The sequence below is a fragment of the Pristiophorus japonicus genome, chromosome 9, assembly GCF_044704955.1.
Source record: "Pristiophorus japonicus isolate sPriJap1 chromosome 9, sPriJap1.hap1, whole genome shotgun sequence".
Classification (NCBI taxonomy): domain Eukaryota; kingdom Metazoa; phylum Chordata; class Chondrichthyes; family Pristiophoridae; genus Pristiophorus; species Pristiophorus japonicus.
Window position 1 is genome coordinate 135,253,458 of NC_091985.1, and position 14,618 is coordinate 135,268,075.

Genomic DNA, 14,618 nt, shown 5'->3' on the forward strand with positions numbered 1-14,618 from the left:
AGACTCAAAATATATATGTCACCCGTGACAAGTTTATTTTAAACTTTCGCTCTCCAAATGGGCCGTCTCAGCTATCATTTATGAGTTTTAATACATTCCTTTGGTGCTTCATATGTGGATTACGAGGCCTTTAATGAGTTAAGTTATGTTCAGATTGTATACGTAATATTGGCAGTTTCTTTGTTTTCTCAATGACTTGTCTGGCTTTTAGTCATGGAAGTTGGCCCCTGCTTTTACCTGGCATCTTTTTTCTAGTTCCAGCTTAGGGGCAAGCCCCTCTTCAATCAGAATTTGTGGTATAAACGAGGGACGGAGTGGTGGTGGGGCGGGTGGGGGAGAGAAACACAGTCAACAGCGCTGCTCATCACTGGCAAAGTATTCAATGACTTTTGTTATCTGGTCCCAGGGAAAGCGTTATGTACTGATAACTACGCTGGTGGTCAAAGGCAGATCTGAAGAAATCCACTTTTTTATCTGTGTTACATTGTAACCGACAGCCGACTAAGAGGAGTTACTGGCAGTTACAGCCTTCTCAGGATAACAGACTTGTTAAGTTCATTCCCCTGTATTCTGTTAACTCCTTTAGCTATGGGGCATTCGTTGAAATATGGGCCATTATTTCTGCAGTAATGTTATTTCCTGAAGGAAAATAATTCAATTGCAATTTGCACCTCCTGCATATATAGACAAAGAAAGACTTGCATTTCTTTAGCACCTTTCATGCCCTCAGGACGTCCCAAAGCACTTTACAGCCAACGAAGATTTTTAAACTATGGTAATGTAGAAAACACAACAGCCAATTTGCACACAGCAAGGTCCCAAGCAGCGAGATAATGACCAGACACTTTGTTTTACTGATGTTGGTTGAGGGATAAATATTGTCCAGGACACCAGTGAGAACTCCCCTGCTCGTTTTGAAATAGTGCCATGGAATCTTTTACATCCAATCGATGGGGCCTCGGTTTTGAGGTATTACATTTTGGTAAGAAAATAGGGAGGTCACATATTGCTTGGAAAATACAACTGTAAATGGGGTAGAAGAGCAGAGGGATCTCGGAATTCAAGTACACAAATCACTAAAAGTAAGCGACACAGGTTAACAAGGCCATACAAAAGCAAATCAAGCACTCGAGTTTATTTCTAGAAGGATATAATTGAAAAGTTGTGAAGTTATGCTAAACTTGTGTCGAACCTTGGTTAGACCACACTTGGAGTACTGCGTACAGTTCTGGTTACCGTGTTATAAAAAGCATATAGAGGCACTGGAGAGGGTGCAGAGAAGATTTACAAGGATGATACCAGAAATGCGAGGGTGTATCTATTACGCAAGGATGAACAGGCTAGGGGGCCGAAATTCAGCTCCCGAATAAAGCCCGTCTGTTACCATCCGTTTGCAGTGGCCATGCGGTGAAGTCGAGCAGCTGCCGATTTCTGGTCGAATGCCCACCGCAAGCTAAATTCAGCAGCGGGGGGGGGGGGATTTTCTGGTGGTCCCCATTTCCGCCCCACCGCTGCCAAACGGTCGCGAGTGCGTCATCAGTGCGCAATCCGCCGGCACCCCCCACCTCCCGCAAAATTTAGACATAACAATCATTTCTGTCGAGCAGTGCCCCCGACACCTTTTTCTGTCAATGCACCTTTGATTCCCTCCATAAGTCCTGGCTGCATGGCAGCCAATAAAGGCAAGGGTCCAATGCCACGGCCGCCATTTTATTTTTTTTGCCGGCCGACTTGCATGTCGGCTGAACTATTTTGCCCCATGTTCGGCCGGCCGCCACCCTCTTGGGCGCCAGGCTGCTGGCCCAGCCAAAACCCTCCCTGGTGGTCCAGTGTCCGATCGCGACTGATGGCTGATTCTCTCCCTTTTAACGGAGGCGAGATACGTGGTGACGCAGACGCGCAATGATGTCACCACCGCTCTGCTGCTGACTGACAGCGGCGGAGAATCCACCCATCTCCACTTCCGCCCCTCACCAGCACTTACCGCCGCACTTCTGCCCCCATTATGACCGACTTCCTGGCAAATTCAAAAACAAAAGACAAAGAGCTGAATTTTGCGAAAGAGGAGACATCTTCCAAAATGGTGGTAAAAATCTCTTAAAAAACAGTAGGTGCGCCAGCTTTCCGGCAGGATTACATTTCGGCCCCTTGGTTTCTTTTCTCTTGAAAAGCGAAGTTTGAAGGGTGAAATATTAGAAGTCTTTAAAATTATTAAAGGTTTTGATAGAGTAGATACAGAGAGAGTGTTTCCACTTGTACATAGTCACCAAGAAATCAAATAGAGAATTCAGATGAAACCTCTTTACCCAGAGTGGTGAGAATGTGGTTGAAGCGAATATTACAGATGAATTTAAGGGGAGGCTAGATAAGCATATGAGGGAGAAGGGAATCGAGAGTTATGTTGATGGAGTTAGATGAGGAAAGACGGGAGAAGGCTCGAGTGGAGCATAAACACTGGCATGGACTGGTTGTGCTGAATGACCTGTTTCTGTGCTGTATATCCTGTGTAAAATCTCATCTAAAAGATAGCAACTCCGACAGTGCAGCACTCCCTCAGTACTGCACTGGAGTCAGTGGATTTTTGCATTCAAGTCTCTGGAGTGGGACTTGAACCCATGACCTTCTGACTCAGTGGTGAGAGTGCTACCCACTAAGCCACAGCTGACACCACAGATAAAATAACTACTGACAGCACATCAAGAATTATTTTTTTTATCTCTCTTCCAAAAATAAGTTTAAATCTCAGTTCATTAGGAGCACATGATCAACTGCGCATACAGCTCACAAGATTAGTTGGAAGCAGGGATTGCACATTGACACCAAAGGTGAATGTTAAGTAACCGTGATCCCGAGGTGAGCTATCGTTAGAGATTACTCGAAGCACAAATGCTGCATTCTGCGTGTCAGAACAGATGAGTTCACAGGTTTCAGATTGTGACGATCCTAAACACAATTTTGTTGTCAGCTTATGGGCAAAACCATTGGCCACCTCCCCTCTATCTCTCTCAAGATAACAGCAGTCATTTTAAAACTCTACATGCTATACATATTGCACTTGATCTTATCAGAAGCTTTGCATCAGTTCTAAAGCCAGCAAGCAGTCAGGGTGCATAAGGGTCGCTGGTTTCATGTTGAATTGAAGGGTGTTTGAATTGTCCTGTCTGTCCTAATGTGACTGCTGCCTGTTTAGTGTTTTTGCTTAGATTGCTGCAAAGTTGCAATTCCTTGACATTGCTAATCCACTACTGCATAGTAATTAAATCACCAACTAAACCAATTAATTTGATGGGTCGATCACACAAAAATAATACAGGTGAAATTCCTGGATCGGAGAATTTTAGCTATGAGGAAAGATTGGATAGGCTGGGTTTGTTTTCTTTGGAACAAAGGAGGCTGAGGTGTATAAAATTATGAGGGGCCTAGAAAGGGTGGCTAGGAAGGACCTATTTCCCTTAGCAGAGTGGTCAACAACCAGGGGGTATAGATTTAAAGTAATTGATGGAAGATTTAGAGGGGGTTTGAGGGGAAATTTCTTCACCCAGAGAGTGGTGGAGGTCTGGAACTCACTGCCTGAAAAGGTGATAGAGGTAGAAACCTTCGACCAAACTCGGGCCCTATGATTCTATGATTCTATGAATTCCTAGTGCACATGGCATGGAATTTACGACTGATTCACATAAGAACATAAGAACCTAAGAATTATGAGCTGGAGTAGGCCATTTGGTCCCTTGAACCTGCTCCGCCATTCATATTCAAATTCAGATTCCCTTAATATTTCATAAATCTATTGATCTCTGCCTTGAATATACTCAACAACTGAGCATTTACAACCCTCTGGGGTAGAGAATTCCAAAGATTCACCACCCTCTGAATGAAGAAATTTCTCCTCATCTCAGTCCTAAATGGCCGACCCCTTATTCTAGAGACTGTGATTTCAATTCACTTCTAGATACAAACATAATCTGGGCAGAATCGCACGAAACAGTGCAAAAGATCATGGAATTATAAGCGTAAGTGAGTTGCGCCTATAAACACATTACACTGGAGTATCCGCGATCTTTTGCGCTGGTTCAAATGTCTATTCGCCCGAAGCAATCCTTGCCCACAAAATGTGGCCAGGACCCCAGGTTGGGATGCCGAGCTTCCGCCGATCGTGGCCATTCAGAGGCGTTCATCACCTTGCGCCCAGATTCTCGGAGGCATAGGCAGCCGTCGTCACATGAATAAAGGCTAGTCACCTGTACATACAGTGAGCAGCGGGTGATTGAAACCTGTTCCTGGCCTGTTTCTCCTGCTGCTACTGGAATGACTTTCAATTCAGTTTAAATTAATCAAAATTCAGTCAATTACAGCAGAGCGGGACACACCTGCGTGGCTTTAATTGACTGCTGGTCGCATGTCTTATGCCACAAGGGCAGATCAAAGCAGCCAATTGGAAGGTAGGATCAAGATCATTTAATCAGTCAAGAAGTTTCCGTGGTCAGGGGCCCGAATTCTAACCCTCCCTCCCCTCCTCCACCCCTGGCTTCTTGGGGCAGATAAGCACCTGAGTTGTACTCCAAGTAATCTGGATACCTGCCACTTTTATTTAAACTGTATGACTGCCTCCCGCCCCACTGAGCCTACATACCTCCAGCGAGCGGGCAAATACATAAACTTCCCTAGTTGAGTGACCTGTGACCTGGAGCTGATTAGCACAGTGCCACCAACTGACACTGTATCCCACATGCCACTTGTACCGTTGCCGTCTGACCGGAGAGCACGCGGGCTTCTGTCCTTGATTGAGTGGCTGTATGGTTCAAATTTGCCCTCAGCTTGTTTACATTGTGGACCAGAGAGCCCTCATCCTGTCTAAGGACTTCCTTCATTTATACACAAGGGGAATTGTGGAGGAAGGAAACCACATCAGTGTGGCACTGCAGCTGATTACAATTTAGAGCTTCACTACAAGTGACAATTAAACCTTCCATGGCTGATTATATTTCAAAAGCACTGCTGGCAGCATTAACTTTCGTGAACGAATGTCATGTCGAGTATAAATAGTTAATAGGCGTTACATGTTCCTTTGCAGTACACTGCATTTTGCAGAATAGTGAATGAGCAGCTTGAACAACACAAGCAAGTATTCTCAACCTAAAGCTTTTCCCCACGGTAGGGCCATCGCCAAACTCAGAGTCCTGCAGCAGTGTTGCTGATCTTGAGCTGCCTTTCATCAGGCTGTATGTACACTTGAGGATGGATGCCACACAACACGCAGAGCACACGTCCCAACCAGGAGGCCCCGCAATTGGGCCTCAACCTCATTAGCGTTATTTGGGTGCGTCGCTGGCACCTGTCACGTTTCCGCAGGCGGCTCGTCCCTTTTATAAAGATCAATGTTGGTCTGGAGGTGAGTCCCAGGGTTGGAGTAAATGGGGGCACCGATCGAGAGCCAGCCACGGCCCTCAATTCCACATCAAGCCTAAAAAAGGCTTACGATTTTGGAGGCGGTCGATTTTGAGGCCGTATTCAAGCCTGCAAAACCTGAGGGGAGCAAATCTTCTCCACTCAGGACATTCCAATTTCCAAGAGGGGTCCTAAAACAGGTGTTTGTTCTCTCACTAGTATATGGAAGGGGCTTAATGCCTATTTTACATGGCTGCCTCAGATGCCATATTTTCAGTCTGATGTCTTTCAGGTGTCCTTAGGGTGCAGGACAGTGATCCCCAAAAATTGGTCTTCATTGCCTCCATTTATCGTCCATAACAGGCCCAACAAGGTCTGATTTTTACCTCAATTTCGTTGATTAATCCTTCACCAGATATATTTCAATTCAGTGGGGTAAATGTTCAGGCCAACAGTGAGAGCTCATGACATTATGGATAAGAGAGAAGGATTAGTGCTGACATGATTTACATTTCAATAGTAAACAAGGCAGAACAGGCAGAAAAAGCAGCCTCAGAGGCCAACAGTAAGCTGTCCTGTTGGAGCAAGTGAGTCCCAGGAGGGAGCTAAGGCGACAGACCCCATACGCCAGTGGCCTAGAATGTATAAAAGGCGGTGGCAACCCATATCATTTGCACATAGTAACTCCTTTCAGGTGCTCAAGAAGTTCAACCACCTCGGTGTATTTGCTAAGGTTGATCCAAGTATCACAGTAGTTTCTTAAGTACAACAGCAAAGTTTGCATGGTCCATTGCACTCTTTAATTCTCCTCACACTACAGGATCGATGTTAAATCCCCTGCCAAGTGGGAATGGCGGGGGAGATGGGTTAAAATTGGCTGAGTCCACTCACCGAAATGAGGCTGCTCCATTCCTGCCCGGCGTCATTTCATCGTTGCTGCTTCCAAGTTGGCCGGGGTTCTGGCTACAGGTATACAGGGCCTAATTAAAAGTTGGCACCGGCACCACAATGCCATTTTTACTGCAACTCGGGAGAGGGGTTGTGGGGGGAGGGGGAAACGAGGTCCGCCCGGTAACAAAACTGCCCGAGAAACCTGGTGGGAGGCAGCAGAGTGGCCAGAGGAGGGTATAACATATTTGCTTCATGGGTTCTTTGCTTAAGAATTCATAGCAATGCATTGCTATTAAGAACCAGTTGGTTTATTAACAAAGGTTTAACAATCACACTACGCATTACCAGTTTATCCACTTGGCTCGCAACTGCACACCTCATCGTGGATGACCTAGACCCAACTGACTGGGGTTTTACTGAGTCTTGTGAACATCACATGACTGGCTAAGCCACTCACAATGCAGCAGCTCCACAAACCTGTGAGCATCCTCGCAGGTGCATACATTACCGAGGGCAAGGCAAGTTTTATTGTTTGGCTGTCAGGGAGGATTCCTTGGGAGCCAAGGGAAGCTGCAATGCTCTCCCGAGCCCTGGAAACAATCTTTGGGCCTTCTCTGTCCCAATCTCGCCCCCGCTAGCCCTGACGTTAATCCCGCCAGCTTGCGGTGAGAGACAGATTTAAAATATTTGAAATGAGGACCGATAGTTAAATTCGATCTCAATATTTCACTTATTCAAAGCTGGTGCTGAAGATTAAGGGCGAGAGTGCTGAAACCCTTGTTGGGTGGGGTGGGGAGTGTGTATATATTGCGATACACAAGGTATGACAATTGTCTGGAGCAGGCTATATGAACCAGCAGGTATTTTCCTGTACGGCATTGCTCGTATGTTCGTAACCTGCTGCATTAGTTGGGCTTCTCACTGCCCCCTCCCATTGCTGGCATTTCTGATTGCAAAGAACTGGAAATGCTCTACACATTCAGTTGGTCCTAAGGCGCTGAATTAACAGCTTCAAAATGCAACATTAAGATGCTATCCTAAATACACGGAATATCACAATACTCTCAAGAGAATCTGGATTATTTTAAGACCGATTGGATTTTGCACAGACTTAAAACATGAAGGGCTGAACATCTGATTCTTTACCAGAATTCCGTGAGTTTGGATTAATGCCGCTCCCTTGAATTTCTGGAGATCAATTTAATGAGTTTGCTGCAAGCTCAATAAAGGTTTCAGGTAGTGTGCTATCTGAACGGCGAGGATTCCCTCTGAGAAAGAGGAAAACCGCAGAAATTCCCTCTCACTCCTTTTGAAATGTAATATCTGTTGGGCATTATTGCGACTCAGATGATCAAATGCTTTGAGATCATTTGCGATTGGGGAAGTTGGACATGTTTTGAATTCAACAAAATTAGCTTTCCAGTTCTTAATGTATTTTCCTCAGAATACACAATGTGAATAAAAAAATGGGAGGGTTTTAACTCCCTCGACTTGGCAGGAAACAGGTGGTATGGGAGTTAAGATCAAAGGGACCAATTTAGTGTTCGATTTTTGCCCTACGTCTATAGTAAAGCTGTGCACCTGAGGCAAGAACCTCCTGGATTTATGCTATTCTGGGTCCAAATGCATAGTTAGGGCCCCAGAGCTACTTTTACAGTCCACTGGACAGAGCAGGAAGTTGTCAGACCACAAGTGGAGGCACTCACAGGCAAGCAAAAGCCTCCTCTGGACCCCACAAAAATAGTGTAGGCTCTCCCTCGTCTGAGTTCTCGAAAACCTTCTGAGTGCCACCCCCATCCCTCAGTCGAATTACCTTGCCACCACAGGCAGGCCAAATACTGCACCAACCTGAACCCCATGAGCTGCAGCTAGACACTCCGTTTTGGGTGGCTAACTCGCTGATTCCATTGAAATGAAGCCTGGTCATTGAAGGGGGCCTCTTGCATGCTGCTCCTCCTGGTAGATCTGCTTGTCTGTTCCATCAGCCGACCACCCGGGAGTTGAAAGATCCCTTAAATCTTTGGAATAGACTTGACAGCCAAGGAGATAAGAATGATCTTCATGTAAAAGAAAGAAGCAGAGAAAGAAGGAAGAGACTGCAAATGGAAGTGCTGATATTGGAGGTGGAGGTGCTAATATTGCCTACACATATTGAAAAATCTTTGTTTCCAGCTGAGCTGTCAGAAAATAACTTTCCCTTGGATGGTTCACAGGTAAGAGACCCCAGTGTTGTAGGATAATCATTGGTCCAGATCACCAGAAATCATGGATGGAGGAAAACATGGTGACAAGTGCTAACGAATAAAAAGACAATGAAAGAAAACAAATGAACATTGATATTCTTGGGAAGTTCTTGTGATATATTTAAATGCTGATGCTGTAGTATACGCACAACTGTCTTGACAAACTGAGGATAGGCTGGGCGACTGAAGGACGTGACAAGGAATAATTCCTCGGTCATTGTCCATGGTGAGATGCATTTTCTGTTGAAAGCGCACATGAGAAAATCCTGAGCATACTGCCTGCCAGTGATCTTCAGTGCATTTATCTCAATGGATGGAAAATTGCAGAGAGAATGCCAATTTTTTTTGAAGAGGTAACAGAGAGAGTAGACAGTGGTAATGCAGTAGATGTAATTTATCTAGATTTTCAAAAAACCTTTGATAAAGTATCCCATAATAGACGGATGAACAAGGTCAGAGAATGCGGAGTCAGGGGACAAGTGGCAGAATGGATAGCTAGCTGGCTTCAAGACAGAAAGCAGAGAGTAGGAGTAAAGGGTATCTATTCATAGTGACAAACAATAGGGTTTATTTCTAGAGGTATAGAATTGAAAAGTAGGGAAGTTATGCTAAACCTGTATCGAACCTTGGTTAGACCACGCTTAAAATACTGCATGCAGTTCTGGTCGCCATATTATAAAAAGTGCTGTTCCACAAGGATCACTGCTGGGACCATGGCTGTTCACAATTTACATTAACAATTTAAACTTTGGAATCAAAAACACAATTTCTAAATTTGTGGATGACATCAACTGGGGGGGGAACGGGCGGGGAGGAAGTCAGTACTGAGGAGGACTACAACAAATCACAGGAGGACATTAGTAAACTTGCAGAATGGGCATATAATTGACAAATAAAGTTTAACACAGATAAATGTGAGGCATTACATTTTGGTAGGAAGAATAGGGAGTCACCTATTACTTGCAGGGTGTGAGTCTAGGTGGGGTAAAGGAACAAAGGAATCTTGGAGTACAATTATACAAATCGCTAAACGTAGCGACACACATTAGCAAGGCCAGAAAAAATCAAATCAAGCACTAGGGTTTATTTCTAGTGATATAGAATTGAAAAGTAGGGAAGTTATGCTAAACCTGTATCGAACCTTGGTTAGACCACATTTAGAAAAATGCATACAGTTCTGGTCACCATATTTTTAAAAACATGTAGAGGCACTGGAGAGGGTGCAGAGAAGATTTACAAGGATGATAGCAGAAATACAAAGGTATACATATCAGGAAAGGATAACCAGGCTGGGTCTTTTTTCTCTTGAAAAAAGAAGGCTGAGGGGTGACCTAATAGAGGTCTTTAAAATTATGAAACGTTTTGATAGAGTGGATACAGAGAGAGTGTTTCCACTTGTGGGGAAGAGTATTATTAGAGGCCATCAATATAAGATAGTCATCAAGAAATTCAATTGGGAAATCATGAGAAACTTCTTTACCAAAGAGTGGTGAGAATGTGGAACTCACTACCACAGGGAGTGGTTGAAGCGAATAGTATAGATGCATTTAAGGGGAGGCTAGACAAGAATATGAGGGAGAAGGGAATAGAGGGTTATGCTGATAGATTTAGATGAGGAAAGATGGGAGGCTCGAGTGGAGTGAATTGGTTGGGCTGAATGGCCTGTTTCTATGCTGTATTTCCTATGTAATCCTATGTAAAATGTCCATGATTTTCTGATGCGTACATACTTCATGCAAGGACCTGAAAAATCTACTCTGTCAAGGCATCTGAAGTGCATTTTGAGTATGCCTATTGTCCGCTCTATGACACATCTGTTGGAAATGTGGCATTCTCCTGGGCCTCAGCACTTGGTTTCCTCAAGGGTGTCATGAGCCATGCCTTCAGCAGAAATCTTTTGTCTCCAACCAGCCAGCCAGAATGTTTGGCGATGTGAAGAGCTGTGGACTGGCGAAGGACGAAAGAGTCGTGGCAGCAGCCAGGGAAATTTGGTGCACACATGCATGATGATCTTCCTATGGTTGCAGACCAGCTGCACATTGAGGGAGTGGAAGCCCCTGTGGTTGACAAAGTCTCCTGGGTTCTGGTATGGTGCACTGATGGTCACATATGTGCAGTCGATGATGCCCTGCACCCGTGGCAAGACTGCCAGAGCAGCAAAGCTCAGCGCTTGCTCAGTAACACTGGCCTCATCAGTGGCTTAAGTTGATATAATTGACTGATTTGTCAAAGAGGGCATCGGTGAGCTGTGTGATGCATCTGTGGGTGACCAACTGCGAGATGCTGCAAATGTCTGCTGCAGATCTCTGGAAGGAACCTAAGGCGTAGAAATTGAGGGCACTGGTGACTTTGTCAGCCACTGGTCAGGTGTATCCACCTGCTCCTCTAGGCTGCAGGTTTTGCTTGTGCAATGTGCAAATGTCTGCAACAACCTGATGCGATAGCTTGAGCCTCCTTTGGCATTGCTGCTCAGGCATGTTGAGGAAGCTCATCCTCTGCCTGTATACTGTGTTGGGGATATCGTCTCTGGCATGGTGCAGCCCTGCACTGATGCCCTCTATCCTGTGCAGCCTCAGGTGGTTGAGGAGAAGGTTGGTAGTGTTGTTGTTGGTGCTGATAGTGTGCCTGATGCGGCTGGTGTTGGGGTTCATTGTGGTTCGATTCTGAGGATCAATATGAGACAGTAGAAACGGTACCCATGCTGATGGAAAAGATGGCAGGTCAAGTAGAGAGCAGAGGAACAAGCTGTCAGTGGTGTGATAGGTTATAACAATGAGTTGAAACTGGATAGTGACTTTGCTGGAAGTACTAGCAGCCTGTAGAAAGCTAAATGTGGCTGGGAATACAGTCAGCAACAGCTTCTACCAGCTGTGAGGTGGGAGCTTTTATACTACATTTCATGCTGTCATCTAATCAGCGGTAGCAATGGCCACTAAACCCCTGACTCAGGTTGACAGACATGGTTCACGAGCTGCATGAATCCCACTAGGGAAAATTGAAAGGTAAGCTGAAAAAGGTGCTTAACAATCTGACCTGTTAAAGATTTGAATTAGGTTACTCACCTCTGCCGGTCAGGTCATTGCCATGCCAACAGATGTGCGCAAGGGAAAGGCGCATGGGGGCGAGATGATGATAGGTTTCCAATCCACTGCAAGATATTTCAAATTTCCCACCCAGCCTGCCACCAATCATGTCCACATGGACCCCAGAAAATTCTGGCCATTAAGTATATTCAAGGCTGAGATAGATAGATTTTTGGACTCGAGGGGAATCAAGAGATTATGGGGATCGGGCGGGCGGAAAGTGGATTGAGGTCAAAGGTCAGCCATGATCTTAGTGAATGGCAGACCAGGCTTGAGGGGCCATATAGCCTACTCTTGCTACAATTCTTATGTTCTTATGTTCTTATTAGTACTTTGAAAGCCTGTAAGACTGTAAATTTGAGAACAAACAGCTGTGCAATCCAAAATGGCTTCCATGGGTTGCCATTGTTGCCTTGTCAGTACATTCTCGACATCCTCCGGGCTGTGCTTGAACCCACACCCAGCTTAAACTAGTACCCAGCTTAAACTACCACCCAGCTTAAACTCATCATCATCATAGGCAATCCCTCGAAACAAGGATGACTTGCTTCCACGCCAAAAAGGGATGAGTTCACAGTTGTTTCAATGAAGGAACTAATATTCCAGATCCCGAACTACACCTTGAAGGGTGGAAGATGCCTGTACGTGGATTTTTTTGACATGTGGTGGCCGTTGCATCCCAGCCACCACACGGGCTTGATAGAGCTAGATCTTGGTCCAGTGGCAAGGATTAACCAAGACTACTGGAGACCAGCTCTGCTGCACTGACCTAATGCACACACATATCGCAGTGTGGGCTGGCTCATGCTGCCGCTGGGCCCTCGCCTCTTCTGGGCCCCGAACTCTCGCCTCTGCTGGGCCCCCATTACATCCCTCTACGAACTCTTGCCGCTCCTTCGCCCCGACCTCACCACTCCTGTTGTACCTGCCCGCACTGCAGTCACCCGTCGTCCTCCTGCAGCAGCACACGCTGCTCCCTGCATTGGTATGCCGCCGCACGCTGCTCCCTCTAATGGCCCCGGTCTACCATCCAGCTTAAATTACCACAAACAGCTGGCTGGATGTATATGGGGATATGACCGAGGGCCCATTTCACAAATGAGAGATGAGGTCACCTGGCTTCACAATGAAAACCATGACAACTCACATGGTGGACGTAAAACATCAAAGTGGCACAAAATGTGTATCTTTACACAGGAAACATGGCAAGAGTTTAAAATCAAGTGTGTTTATCAAACCCATCTCAATTTGAGATCACTGGAGAGTGGGTAAGAAATATTGTGTAAAGGAACAGAATCAGAGAGTAAAGAGACAAAGTCACCCGAGAACACTTCAGGCTGTGAGTGAGTCAATTAAAGGCAGCCTTTAATTTATAATTAGCCATTTATATGGTTCTGATCTCACTAATATTTTGGCTATAAAAAGGTTCAATGGTGCAATAGGGATTGCTTTTTAAAGTTTAGTGCTAAGATACATTTTTGGAGAATAGTATAGAAGCTTTGCCAGTAGCGAAACCATGTTACACTTGAGTCAGATGTGTTTGAAACTGATACTTATTGCATAAAGTAAAAACATGTTCCATTTCCTAATTCTAAATTCTTCGAGGGACTACTGAGTTAAAATAATATTCTGAGGCCTTCATTCTACCAAATTCCATGATGGGTAATAATACTGATGGAATTAATCGTAAGATGGATTTATCCCTATATGTAAAAAAGCCCAACAAGGGAGGATTCGCTATTGGATCTAGTAATGGGGAATGAACCAGAGCAGATAAGAGAAGTAAAAGTAGGGGAACATCTAGGCAATAGTGATCATAATATAATATGCTTTAAGATGATAATTGAGAAGGATATAAGTATGGCGAAGACCAGGTTAATTGATTGGTGAAAATAGAACTTGGGAAAATAAAATAAAATGGCAACAATATTGGCAAACAATGATGTAGAACAGCAATGGGAAACATTTAAAACGTTATTCAGCAGAGTGCAGGAACAATATATTCTGCTAAAAGAAAAGAACAAACTAAACACTAATGAGACTCCATGGATGAATGAAGACATACAGGAACAATTGAGGGTAAGGAAAGAGGCATACATTAAATACATAGACAGAAGGGGAGTGTATGATAAGAGAGAATATGAAGAGATTGAAAACAAGTCAAAAACAATTAGAAAGGCAAAGAGAAAATATGAAATTAAATTATCATGTAACATAAAACAAAATAGTAAAATATTTTACAGGCTCATCAATAAAAATGGAAGGTTGGGATGGAAAAAGACCATTAAGGGATAAATAGGATAATACTACAGGTAACGATAGGGAGATGGCAAAAATATTAAATCATTATTTTGCTTCTGTATTTACGAGGGTGATAGAACAGGTGGACATGACATTGGATGATGAGATTAGTAATGAGATAAGTGTATTTAAGATTTAAAAAAAGGATATGTTAAATAAACTAATCAAACTCACAGAGGATTAAACCCCTGGTCCTGATGGATTGCATCCGCACATTTTAAAATAATCTTGGGATGAGATGGAAGAGGCATTATTACACATATTTCATAATTTGTTAGGAAAAGGTTTAGTGCCAGAGAGCTGGTGGACAGCTAACATAGGGCCCGAACTTGGTCAAAGCCAAGGCCCACCCAAGTGCCGCCCAAAGGACTGCCGAGGGCCGCCGAGAGACTGGGCGGTACTTTGCCAGGAAGATTCCTCTAACAGAGATGGCAGTACCGGCCGATGGCAAAACAACAATTTACACCATCAATCTGGGAGGCAGTGGGCAGGAGCTCCCAATCTCGGTGGCAAATGCGATCCTCACCAAAGTGCTGCTGAGGATTGAATCAGGCCCAGGGAGGGAGAAGCACATAAAAATAAAAATCTTCACTTAAAAAAATGCACTGGAATACCTTCAGGGGACACCGTACAGATAAATCACTGAAAATAAAAATTAAAAGATGTTCACTAATCTTTTTTTGCAGGTCTTCTTACTTACCGTTGGGGTTAGATC